Genomic DNA, 14,327 nt, shown 5'->3' with positions numbered 1-14,327 from the left:
GATCCCGCTCCGCCTTTTAACTTTGTCTTGTCTCCGTCATGGATGGACCAACAGGCTCTGGACTTTTGCATTTCCTGGATTTTCTTACGGATCCCCTTCGGACTTGTTTGGCTGGACCACGCCCCCCCCCCCCGAGCACTGGCGCACCTTGGTCATGTCCCCTTATTCTTCTTCCAGCTCCCATCCCAGTCTTTTTTCCCTGTGTTTGTCTCACTCCCCTCTGGATTCTGCCATCTGCATAGGGTCCTGAAGAACGCTTTGTGACACTGTGCAACTCTGGATACCCAAAGCCAACAGAAAAGGCATTTGATGTTGTGGAAAAAAAAAAACATACACACACATTCACAAGATGGATAGTGAACGGGACACAATCTTTTTTTCGGGCCAGAAAAATAGACAAGGATGTAATTTTGGCTTTCAGACGGTCACAAAATATTACTTAGAAAGGAATTGTACTGTAACTCCTATTTCTTATGAGGGAAGAATGCTTCTTAAGAAGGAATGGTGCAAGCCTATGTCAGTTAATATCTGTCCAAAGAGTGATATTTGTAATGAATGATATTCCCTGCATCAAACCCCCTGTGCAGCACAAACATAATACAATGACAGTGAAGACATCACATCAGCATCACTGAAGTGTTATGTCTTTGTTTTAATGAGTCATATCACACTCTCACAATACCACACGCAAAGAAATTAATCAATTAGCGCTTATACTCAGTAATTAGTGGCAAAAATCTGTATTCTGCTTCTAAAGTTGGAGGTTTAAAGTATTATATCGACACTATAAACAAAGATGTTTCATATAAAATCTGGTCTTAAATGATATACCAGATGTTCACCTTGAGGAAAGCATTTCCCAATGATGTTATGTTGACTTATATAATATAAGAAGGTTGAGAAACAGGCAAATTGTCTGGTCAAAAGTCTTAGAGAAAGTATAAAAAAAAGAAAAACATCTACAGGCTGCCACAAAAACTGCCATTAATCCATCTTATAGAACAAGCAGGACTCAGAAAAGGATTAGACACCATGTACTGAAATAACAGAAAGTCATGTTTATATATCATTATAGTAATAATTTAAACACCCAGGGAGTATGATATACCCTTGTACACAGGATTAATAATGAATTATGAGTATGAAAAGGCATTTTTAGAAGACTTAAAGAAAGGATGAATTAAAAAGACCTACATCAATAACATCAGTAGCATTAATAGGCAGACAACATCTTCGATAAGATCACACAAGGACAAGAAACAAAATCAAGAAAGATGTCTGCCAAGGGGATATGTAATACCAGAGCTCTTTACAACTATATTGAAAGTTGTTTGTAAGGCACTTAGGTTAAAGGAAATGGTCTGAAGATTAATAGAGCAATTAATTATATTAATTAATTATAATTATATTGAATTATATATAATTTGTTAATGACATAATCATGTTTGCCCCAATCTCAGAAGAAGCAGAATTTCAAGAACTACAAGAAAATAGCATTCCTGAAAATGATCTAAAGTGATATTTACAAGAATTGTGCTTTTTCCAAGGAAATTGAAGTAGTTGAATTCAAGGCATCAATAACCTTAAAAGGTCAAAAAGGCCTATGTATTGGGTCCAATTAAGTTTGTCAACATAAAGAATTGGAAAAAGAGCTCAAAGTTCTCAACATTAAGATCATCTGTGTACCCGTATTTAAAATCAGATGTGAAATCAGGATCTTGAATACAACAATATTAATACCTAATAAGGAAACTACAGATGACCCAGTGGTGCATGTGTAAAGGTATACGTAAAAAAACTAGAAGGACAGAAAATGAAAAGCAAATTAATTAATTCCTTACACTTATACAGTGCTTATCTGAACACTCCACTCAAAGCACTTTACAGGTAATGGGGACTCCCCTCCACCACCACCAATGTGCAGCACCACCTGATTAATGCAACAGCAGAAAATGTGTGCCAGAACCCTCACCACACATCAGCTATCAGTGGGGAGGTGAACAGAGTAATGAAGCCAATTCATAGATGGGTATTATTAGAGGCCAAGATTGATAGGTAAAGGCCAGGGGGAATTTGGAGAATCAGGACCTTAGATTATGGTGCCTTTTTTACAGTATAGCGTCCCCATCACTACACTGGGGCATTAGGACCCAGACAGACCACAGGGTAAGTGCTCCCTAATGGTCCCACTAACACCTCTTCCAGCAGCAACATTAGCTTTCCTAGGAGGTCTCACATCCAGGTACTGGCCAGGCTCACATCTGCTTAACTTCAGTGGGTTGCCAGTTGTGAGTTACAGGGTGGTTGGACCAGGAAAACAATGGAATGGATCTTAAAGGACAAAAATGAAATAGGAAGACCTTGTGCAATAAGAAAAAAATAAACAAAGAGGTTTGCAAGAGCTGTTTGGATGAATTCAGCTAAAGACTAAGCTTGTAGGACAATCTTGCGGAGGCCTCTATTAAGCAATTGACAAGGAATACTCATGTATGTGATCTTGATAGTAAGATATACAATACTCAGCAAATTTAATTCAGATGTAATATGATACCATTATCATTTTCAGGAGTTTCATAAATACACAGTCAAAACATTTAGCAACTACAGAGAGCTTTGACCATGACTGTGTCTCAGTGTAGTGTAGCCGTATCCTGACAGTGCTCTAGTTACTCTTTTGTCCTTCATCTCAGATGGCAGTTCTATTATTCAAAAGATTGTAGCTGGACACGATACAGGGCTATACTTAAAGTTTATATCCTGCATTAGGAGCTGAACAGACCCTTAAATGGCCTGAAGCATAAAAGTTAATCAATTATATACTAAACAGTTGCTCAGTTCATCTAACACTTTAGTGTTATCTATCATTGTTATCCATGGACTTGTAGATGTAAGTTTTGAAATATCCTGTTATCCATGGAATCACTATTACTGCAGAATACGAGTAAGATAAACTCAGTTTATATGACCAATGTCTCACTTTTCTCTGCATTAGTACTCTTTGAGATTTTGACTAGACGTCCTTCTTAACCACTCTCTCCTAATTTGGTATTCCAAACATTAATTTTAACTGGTTCTCTTCCTGCCTCTCTGATTCATCCTTCCATGTTTCATTTAATAGTTGTTTTCCTTTTTTAACTGACCCACACATATCTCTTAAATATCAGAAGGAGGACATCTTTTTTCTCTCGATACCAACTCTCTCAGTTTTCTTATTTTTTGCATTGGCTTCTCCCACCATATGTACACCGCCAATGTAGACTTTCTTTCATCATCATCTATGAAACTTCTTTGTGGATACCAAAGTACCTACCAGATAACTTTTCCTGGATTTCCTCTCATCACCTTTAATTCAGGATTTCAAATTCTAACCTTATTAATAACCCCTCCTTCTTATTATTCCTCCTATCCCCCTATACTGGTCTCGCCATCACTATTTCTCTTGGCCTTGGCTCTATCACCTCTTTCCTCTACTGCTTTGAATTACTGTATGATGCAGCCCCACATTCCTTCACAAAACACTCCTGTTTTCTTTTTCTTTTAAATAAATCCCAAAAGATTTATCTCTTTAACAACGGACATCACTAAGTTTCTGGTCTTAGCCCTTGTTCTTGTTTAGACTGGACAACTGCAATAGTCTTATAGTTAGCATTCCTGAATTCATTGCTGAACAATGTACTCTCTCCACCATAACTAAACTCTATAGCTCATTTAATATTTTCCCCTTCTTGTTTCTTCTGTGCAACGTCTCTTCTGCCTACTCTATACTGGCTAACGTCTCCTAATTGGAACTGATTTACCATCATTGCCCTTAACTACTGTTTATTCAATCCTACCACCACCCCCTTCTATTGTCACTTTCTCATTAGTCCTTTGTCTTTGATTACCTTCCAATGCCACCCTTGAGATTCACCTGCTGTATCATTAGAGCCTTCATTGTTCTAATCCCTCTGCTTTTGTTTCAGTCATTGTAAAGTGTACTTTTAAAGCCTAAGACTCAGTTCAGTACTGTCCTGCAAGAAGGTGTGCACAATCTTTTAGTTTAAATGTCTCAGTTATATTAACCACTTCTTACAAAAGTCTACATTGATCTCTCTGCACTGCTTACCTTTTTTCAGGAAGCGAACTTTTCCAAGGTCGAGTTGAATGAAAGTTGCTTTGTAATAAGGAATTAATAAATGCTAAATAAAACTGAATGATCAGTGTATCAAAAACTAAATTGCTTTATAGAGCAGAATAGGATTGTAAGTTGTAATTATTATAAGCTTCTATGTATGAGAAAATAGTATACTTCAGCTTTATTAAGAGGTTGCACTGTATATAGCTTAGGGTGGTCTCTTTATCAGTTTATCTTACATTCCCAGGCTCCATCTTGCTACAGTACATAGCTATTCTGGTTATTTTCTCCTGGGTCTATTTGGTAACCGTGAAGCTCCTAATAGACCTGAGCTGAAATTGAATGTCCCAATGCTTTATTTCATTCTGGAGATGACATATTTTCCTGTCTCCAGAGTCCCCTTATAATCAGGGCCTAGAGAACACTGCAGGTGATGTCACATCAGTAAACCTCCTTCTTGTTTGACTTCCACGGCTCCGAAGAGAATTAAAATGCAATGTTAACATTCTCTTATTCACTCAGCTTGAATACTAGATGGTTAGTTTTAAAACAGTATCTGAAGTGCGATTTTTCAAAGGTTAGACAAAAATTGTGTATGTGTGTTTTGCAAAGGAAGAATAGAAATAGGTCGAGCTATGGTATGATCCAGTCTCTTGGTATCATGGTGATCAATGTGCAGCATTTTACAATATGTTTTATGAATTATTACAAAGGTTTGCTACTGCTTTCTAAAACTGTCAATTAGATTACATTTACATATACAATAAAGGAAACCTAACTTCATGAGGTACTACAAGGATTACAGGAATTGTACAGCAATACCATTGATGCAGGTACTGTATATTAATAGAAATCAGCATATAGTACCTTTTTGTGGATAAAATGTGTAATAGAAATATTATAATTTATGAGCATGTTCCCAAAGATGCATTTATATAAAATGAAAGTTAAATTTTCCTTTTGTGGAGAACAATTGTTCTGTTGAAATCAGTCAAAACAAAACACTGTACTCAATTGCACATTAATCTGTCCATGGTTGATGGGTTTGCCCTTTGTTCTGTATCGAAATTGAGATATAACCAGCAATCTATTTCATAATACAGTGTTCTACAGCAAAAACTTTGTTTTTTTCCTAGCAAGGCGATATATCCCATACAAAATATGAATACATTGAAATCTCACAGGATTTGTGCTAGGAATCCAACATTATTAACGTTTTTAACCTTTGAAAAAGGATGTCTGGCAGTAGTAAATGTTTGGACTTGATGCTCTTCTGTACAAGTGTTACTGATGTTGAAGAACTTACTGGGGAACGCACTACCTCCAAACAGTGTGCTCTATTATTGTCTCAGAAATTAAAAATGTTTCTCTATTTACTGTGGCACTTAATGCCTGTTTCCAACTGGTCCACTGACTACTGACTGACAAATTGTGTCAATTAACTTGATTTTAGATGGATTAATATTAGGACAGGGCCACACAGCAGTGCAATGGTTAACGTTGCAGCACTGTGCCTTGGGTTCAATTCTAGACCTGGGCAGCTTCCTGCCTGTATGTTCTCCCCATGTTCATACTGTTTTTTCTGGGTGCTCCCACAATCCAAAAACATACTGGCCATATCTCTTTATCAGTTTATCTTTTTATGGGTCACCTCTTAGGCTGCTGGCTGGATTCAGAATTGAGAAATTCAAAAACAGGATGACAACCTGATTGACTTTTAGAAGCAGCATTAAAAATTTCTTAGCTTTGAACTGATGTGCTTTCAAGCTTTCAGTTCTTAGCAGCTTTTTTTTTTTTACTTTTTATCCCTATTCAACAAAGATGAATTCCAGATCTGTTTTAGTCAAATATTTTTAAGATATTTTATTTATGGAACTTCACTGAAATGGATGCCCTAATCTGAGTGAGCTGTATTCTCGTTTTGAATGAAATAAAAATAAAATACTGCTATTAATGAAATTGAAGTAACACAACTTTATGACAGTTTACCGTATGTTTGTTTCATTTTTATCACAGACCTGCTGTGGTTTCCTTCGGTCTCACTATGCTTTTCTACAATGAGCCATGGGGACACCATCATAAAGTACCATAGTCCTGTGTAGTATAGCATAATGAAAATAAAATCTGTGGTCATACCAGGTTAGAATTGTGGTAAAAAATTTACCTTGGTGAAAAGTTTAACATGGTAAATCAACATTAGGGCATTAGGGCATAAATGCATTTAACACTTGAAATCCCATCTGTTTTAAAATGCATTTTCTGTGTATTTGAACAATAGTTTAGACAAAAGTTTACAATAGTACAGACAACAGGGCCCGCGTATATATTCATCTATTGAATGCAACATGGCCAGTGGAACTAAGGAGACACACAGTTTGTAGATTTAAGATGAAATGATATACAATTCCTCCTGAGTGACACAAAAGCAAAAGAAATATAAACCAGAGTAATCTTTACAGAAAGTATGTTGCATTAAATAATGAAATAAAAGATTTTCAGGAGTACATGTGGAGATTCAACCGCAGTCTGAAACCCTGTTAGATGAAGGTGAGAATTGTGTTGTGTTTAGTTTTTTCTTTGTTGTTGTTGTCTGAAGCACAAAATCCTAAGTGTATTGGTTCTATGGATGTAAGGATCAATAGAAAAACAATGTAAAATGCCACTGACGCATATAGATGACTTCAAATGTCCTTCACTACTTGAGAAAATCACTTGCTATAGTACTGTGGTATACTGAATTGCTTTAACCAGGAATTAAAATTGTCAGCCTAACTGCTGAATGATAAATAAGTGAATGAAACTCACAGGTATCACTCAGCATCTCATCTGGGTCTGCCAGAGTATTAGGAGACAAAGTTCCAGTAGTACTGAATGGTTTCCTGGGAAATGTCAACTGTCAGCTTCAGAAACTCAGTGTTGAGTTTAGTGAGGAACTTATTTAATCGTTATAATACTGCATGAATATTATTTTTATAGCTATTGCTGTCCCAGACCATGAACTGCATCTTTTCTCTCCATTCTCTTTGAATTTCTTCTGTCATGGCTTATCCTTTCTTGTAGTTTAAAAAATATTAGGAGAAAAATTCCACTTTATCACTTTTTAAAAATGTGACAAAGCATTCCTGTATTTCACAACACCTTTCCATTTTCATGCAGAGGAAACTGATTTATTCATAACAGAGGACAGATAACTCGTAAACTGTTTTAACACATAACTGTCAAAATGTGACTGCTATAGTTAGCAACCAACATTCCCTGACTTATACAAAACCAGCTTTATTTTTTTTTATTCTCATATCCTGCATTAAAAATATCACTTGACATTAAAGTTTGCGGTGACTTGCGGTACATTTTCATCTCATTTTTGTGCTTATGTTTTAAGCTTATTCCACATGAGGTGAAAACAAATGAGCGCACTAAAGTCAAGACTGTAAGAGGTTGTGTATTTCCCTCCAGCACAAGCTGTCATTTCCACTCTGCAAGAGTGCTTTTAGCCAGCTCACAGCACACACGCTGGCACGGCTTCTCACAGCAAGAGGTCCACAGGAACTGCCTCCACCCAGCAGCAAGATCTGGAAACACACTTTGAAGCACCCTGTCAACAACAGTTATCCTTTAAAGCTTCCCATCTCCAAAAGTATTTAAAGTATTTAAATATTCAGCTTCGAAATTCCACTCAACATGAAGTTGATAACATGGTCGGAGTTCTGCTCTTTGAAGAGGATGTATCATTAAATGCAAGAAAAGAAATAAGTGGAACATCTGAACATCATACAGTGGTATTCAAAAGTATTCACCCCTCACCGGACTTGACTGACAGAAAACACTCTATAATGTCAAAGTTAAAACTAAATTGCATCCTCCTAAATTAACTATAAATCTAAAACACAAAAAAAAGTGATTGCATAAGTATTTAACCCTTTTACCAAGACACACCTAAATAGGCTTTTGTTCATCCAAATATCTTTAGAAGTCACATAATTTGTTGAATGGAGTCCATCTGTGTGCAATTAGGGTATTTCACATAAGTTTAGGATAATTTATCTATCTTTGGGAGGTCCCACAGTTGATTGGTACAGCTCCCAATAAAAACAACATCAGGAAGACAAGACTTTTCTTAATTTCTTTCATTCAAAGCAACATTGGAGTGTTTTGTGTTGATCAATAGCAAAAAAATCACAAAGAAATACATTGTGATTCTATATTAAAACACAGTTAAATAATAATTAATAGCTTTAATAAGTTTAATAGCCACTGTATATGCCAGTATGTAATTATGTTACTTAATTATGATTTGAGTTCTCCAATTTTCTTACCTTTTGCTGAACTTATTTTTAGATGTCAAAGTCTACACAAAATCGAATTGATTTGATTCATCTGAAACACTTCTTTGAACGATTACACCAATGGTATGTCACTTATGTGTCGCTCATGTCTGCAGGCTATATCCTTCATGTTCCGTTAGTTTCTATATTGTCATATTGTCCTATGTGTTTTTTCTTCTTTAAACAGGGTGAAGAGGACTCTCGTGGCTGTTCTGTTCAAGGGTCTCTCCACTGAATACCAAGTGAGCTGTGCAGGCCGATTATTACACCCCTTCTGAATACTGTATGTCTGCTACCTGGAAAATGACTGATTTGGATTGAAAAGCAGTTTCTTCTGAAAGAAACTGGTTTCTCAAACAAAAAATGATGAGCTATTGATGAATAATTCATACAGAATTTAGGCAGTAATTTAAGTCTTTGTATTGATTTTTTGTCTTTCTGTTAAGTTGTCTTTAAGGGTCTTAATTGCACAGTAAATCAATAAATGCTATTTATCAGCTCTTAGAAGAATAGAAGCATAGTCAATTACTTAAATGCTTTGTAAAAAAGCTAAATATAAGCCAATCTTAAGTTTCAATAAACACTCTACAATATGTGTTATAGTACTGAAGCTTGGTAAAAGTAATTTTTCATCACCAGAAATTCTGTCTCCAGGGACAGCCCTATTTCATTCATGACCGAGCACTTCCTATCTTTAGCAAACAGATAAAATATTAGATTAATATATTTACACTGGGAACCTTCATGCATATAATTGCAACAGAATACAGAAGGTGAAAATTTATTTTTAATTTAGGGAATTTCCACTAGACACCTTGTACAGATAATCAGGAAAGTTTAACAAGAAGGTCACATTAAGTATGCAAGTTGGCTTCACTAAATATGGTAGGATGAAAATGCATCCTCAATTCAAGGAGTTAGAATTGATTAATATTAATAACAAGATTCTTTAGCATTAAAATTATGTCTCACCCTAGGTCTATGCTTGTACCCTTTAAAAATGGCATCCCAATAAAATATTCATTAGCTGTTACAGTGTTTGCTTATTCAACACAAATTATTTCATGAAACAGGTGCAAGCCTGTTCACTGCCATATGAATGTAGCCTCACCAAAAGCCTCATGGATGTGGCACTTAAATTGCAGGGAACAAATTGCTCAATCTACACTACACACTACTTTACAATATATACTGTAAATAGAATTACAAATACATACAGTATGTAAAAAAAACGACTGAATGCAGGATTTTTCAGCAACCATTCAAATAAACTTTAAAATTTGTTACTAACAGAAAACACAAAACTGAGCTGAACCCATAATAATTTTCATTTATAAACATTTTAAAAGGCAGGACGCAAAAATATTAACAGTGAAAAAGCAGCCATTACTGACAACTGTGGTTTATAAGGTTTGGAACTGTTTTTTTCAGATTTTAATTTAAAAAATGCAATACTGCAAGATATACTGTATATCTACCTGTATTTAGACCATAGAGAAGGAAAGTCCTCCTATCTAGCACTCTTCACCCTGTGCTTTCACTGAACTGCATAAGACTTTCTCAGCATTAGCCAAAATGACCGTTTTTATATAGGCTACTCTGCAATGACTAAGCTACAGATTTAAACTGAACAACTAAAAATGAAAAAAGCAATCTGTAACTTAATTAAATCCCTCAGAGTTGTCATGTCGGTGAAACTGATCTCCATATAAACATATTTATACGTGCTACATAAATCAGAAAAAATAAATAAAATGCCCTACCATACACCTTATACTGCATATTACTGTACATACATTTAAGGGCTTGATATCAAATGCAAGAAAAAAATAAGGTCAACAGAATAAAATGCATTGCAAAATGATAAACTTTTTAATTGCTTTGAAGAGAATAAAAAACTTCACATTGTGCACAGTATCCTGAAAGTCTATTAACCTCATTTACAGTCTATATAAAGATCACTGCTGCAGTGTGCTTTTATCAAAGTTATGCAAGACAAAGTTGGTTTTACAGTGTAATTGGTAATTTGTGAGCTCTATGTACAGTGTTTAACAGAAATAAAAGCAAGTCATCAGCACAAGAGGGAATGTGAGAGAAACTTTCCCTGCTGATGTTGCAAGGGATGTTTTTCAGTTCTTTTGATGATAGCAACCTCTACAGGCAGATACTGTAAAATGTATTAATTCAAAAACTCATATGAACATTATTTTTGGTGAACAATACAGACAAATGTATTAACACTCACCCATATAAATCTGCATGGGGTATACCATGTTTTTTTTTCCAATCCCAATCAATAACGTATACAGTACAGAGTTTATTTGTGCTGCATTTATGTCGAACACAGTGAGAGCTTAATGAAACATACAGTATTTGATGCATGAATTCATCAGTTTCTTCGTGTTTATGTGGACATTGATAACACACTTAAAACATAAAACTACATAAAGTTGGTTCCAGAGGAGTTCATGACATTACCTTTACTGTGCTTCACGGATGAGGTGTTGTTCTTTGGATCACCTGCAGTTCCTTTTGTTCTCCACACTTTAACTTTTCTTCACTGTTGTAAAGGTCGATCTTGGTCTCACCTATACATAACGCCTTGTTTTAAAGCTCTCCTGTTTCATCTTTGTGTTTCTGTTCAAATGCTAAGTCCTGGTGGATGTAATATTATGGCTTTGGCATGATTGGGCTCTGCTGAAACGGGCACACCCTTTTTTACTGATGATGTACAGTAACTACTGATGGGAACAGCAGAATTAATTCTGACACTCCCCAAAAAATGTCTGCTAACGTACAGTAGCATGACAGCAACACATCAATAACCAAAAATATACAGTACTGCTTATACCACCAAAGAATTCAACAGCAGCTTAGAAAATCTTAAACTGGTTGAATGAATCATCCAATTGAGCATGCATATTGTTATGGTAGTTGCGAGTGAATTTTCAGGTATCTCAAGAGTCTAGGGACAATAGTCAAAACATCTAGCTAGTGTCAAAGTTTATTGTTCTCAGGAGCTTCAGAGCAAGAAAGGAACTAAGTGTTTACTTGGGTCTGACACACTGATCAAAGGAACACTGCCTTACTTTGAAATAAGTTAAATGAGTTCTGGGTAAATGTTTAAGAGTCATCAACAGCTGAGGAACAGAGGATAAAGGTAAAGGTAAAGGACAGAGAAAGAGAATATAATCGCTCTCTGGCAAGGTTCAAATACTTATCTCCTATCGGGTTTTGCCTAGATGATCATGAAGTAGGGGCTCTCACCTGGCGCAAGCTTCAGGTCCCAACTACTTCTGTCTCCTCTCTTGTGATCTGACCTTCTTTTTCTTCTCTTCTTCTCTGTGGTCTTAATGTGATCTTATATGGTGTATTTCTGGACTGCTGATTGGCAATAATTTACCCACAACATAAATTAACTAGGTAAACCAAGGTAAACTTTATGATTGCTTTTGATCACAGGATTAGGACCCCCTACATCTCTGCTTTGAAGCTGAACATATTTACATTGCCAGGTGTTACACACTTTTACTCTTCGAAACACATCCTAATCACCTATAACTAAAACATTATGTTTGTCTTCTAATATAATGAACACATGGAATTTTCCAACACTACACTAGAATACAGTACATTGGAATAAATGTACTGTCATGGTTACTAATTATATTGTCAATAGTTACTTACACATTCAAACTGCCTATTATTTCCACATTAAATACACTTTTCTTTATTTGCTCCTGTTAAATGTTGCCATCTTATTTGTAACTCATCTGACATACAGTATAAGTATTATTTTTGAATGTAACTTAAATGAATATACACAATTAAGATACAATGTCCAGAGTGATTTTCTTTTGAACAAACAGCAGTATGACAGCAAATGTACAAGTTAGCACATTTAACATTCATAATGCCCTTCTAAATTATAGGGATTAAATGCCAGTCCATAAATTTCACCCATTAAAATTTCAATGTCACTAAAATTTCAATGTCACTTAAATATGCTAGCTTGTTATTCAAATACTGTAAAATAAAAAAGTTACATATTCTAATTGATTTGCTCTATGTTATGAAAAAAAACATTGAATATATGTTCCTTTAAATGAAAATAAGATTAATTTTCACTGCTGATTTAGAAAAACTAAATGTTACTCTGAATATACTTTATTTGCATCTAATAAGAACCTTATTTTACTGTAAAAAGAAACCCAAGCCTTTTATCAGGGCAGGATGAAAGACAGCTCTATTCTAGTCTGCCTGTAAGCATGCACATGCACCCTTAACTATCCACAAAGAGACAGCTTTTTGATAGCCCATATGCCCCGAGAACAGATAGATATAGAGTGCTTAGCAATTATTAAAGTATTCCCCTCATACTAATAATATCACATTTTTATGAACTGCAAGTAATGTTTTTTTTTTTATTCAAAACTGCCAAGATCAAACTGAATGCCATTTCAAGTGAAGGAAGCTGACTATCAGCAAAACCTGCTTACAAGTTATACAAAGTGAAATTTACTGAATATTTAAGTATTCAGCCTCCTCCAGTACTTCAAGCAAATCCGGCTGTCAGTATTTTTGAATAGGACTGACAGTTTCTACAAGTTTGATGGGTGATAGACTGCAATTGTCAAACCTCAGTACACATTTCCTATTGGTTTCAAGTCAGGACTTTCAAAGGAACAGTCAAGGACATTCACTCTATTTGTAGAAGATCACAGTTGTTTGGTTTCGGCCTTGTGCGTCAGTTCATTGTCCTGCTGCAATGTGGATTTTAAACCCAGTTTTAGATTTAGATTCTTGGGTGACTCAAGCAGGTTTTCCTCTAGGATTTGCCGGGTGTTTGCATCATCAATTTTTCCTCTCAGCTCTGGCAAGTGTCCAAGTCCTTGCTGATAAGTATCCGTGGTAACATGATGCTGACACCACTATACTTGACAACTGGGAAGGTGCTAAATGAGTGATGTGCTGTGTTGGGCTTGTGCTATATGTAATACTTTGCATTACAGACCTACTACAAAATTCATACCGATGGTTCCCAGTCCTGGTGACCCACGGACCTATTGGTTTTTTGTTCCAGCTGAGCCCTCAGTTACACAATCAATTTCATTGACTTAATAACAATAAGATTAATTTGAACTGTTTGATCCCAGCTCTTAAACATGTTGGAGCTTTAACTGTTGTATTTTGTAAGTACAATAAAATCTCAAACTTGTGACTAGAAACAAATGCAAATTTTCAATTGAAACAACTTCTTAAATCAAGTAAAGCTGCAGTTATCTCATGAAGGTGGGATGGAATGAAAACCAGCAGGTGTGGGTCACCAGGATCAGGATTGGGAACAACTGGATTAGACCCTGCCAAGACTATTAATTCTAACTTAATACTACCTGCTGAACACAATATTTTATTTCAAGATCCGTGTTGTCCTACAATACCCATGCCTGGCACACAGTTTTGAATATAGGAATAGTATTGGCTATTTCAGTATTGGAGGTATTTCTAACCAAAAGCACATCCATCCATTTTCTATCCACTTTATCAAATTCAGGGCTGCAGGGAAACTGGAACCTACTACAGCAATCAACAGGCACAAGGCAGGATCATTGCAGGGCACACACAGGTACAGGCACGCACACATGTACTGTATACCAAGGCAGAATTTCTTTGGACTGTGGGAGGAAACCAGATCACCCACAGGAAACCCAGATGAACATAGAGAGAACATACAAACTCCACATAGATAGAACCCCCTGAACTTAAACACTGAATCAACCTGCTGCCACCCAAAGCACATTAAACTGCTAATTAAGTAATATGTAACACATAATTAAGATAATGCACACCTGAATATCCAGTTTTAACTGCCCATTACAGCTCTCCAA

This window comes from Atractosteus spatula, chromosome 8, assembly GCF_055471065.1.
Source record: "Atractosteus spatula isolate fAtrSpa1 chromosome 8, fAtrSpa1.hap1, whole genome shotgun sequence".
In the NCBI taxonomy this organism is placed as follows: domain Eukaryota; kingdom Metazoa; phylum Chordata; class Actinopteri; order Semionotiformes; family Lepisosteidae; genus Atractosteus; species Atractosteus spatula.
Note: the sequence above shows the minus strand (reverse complement) of the source record.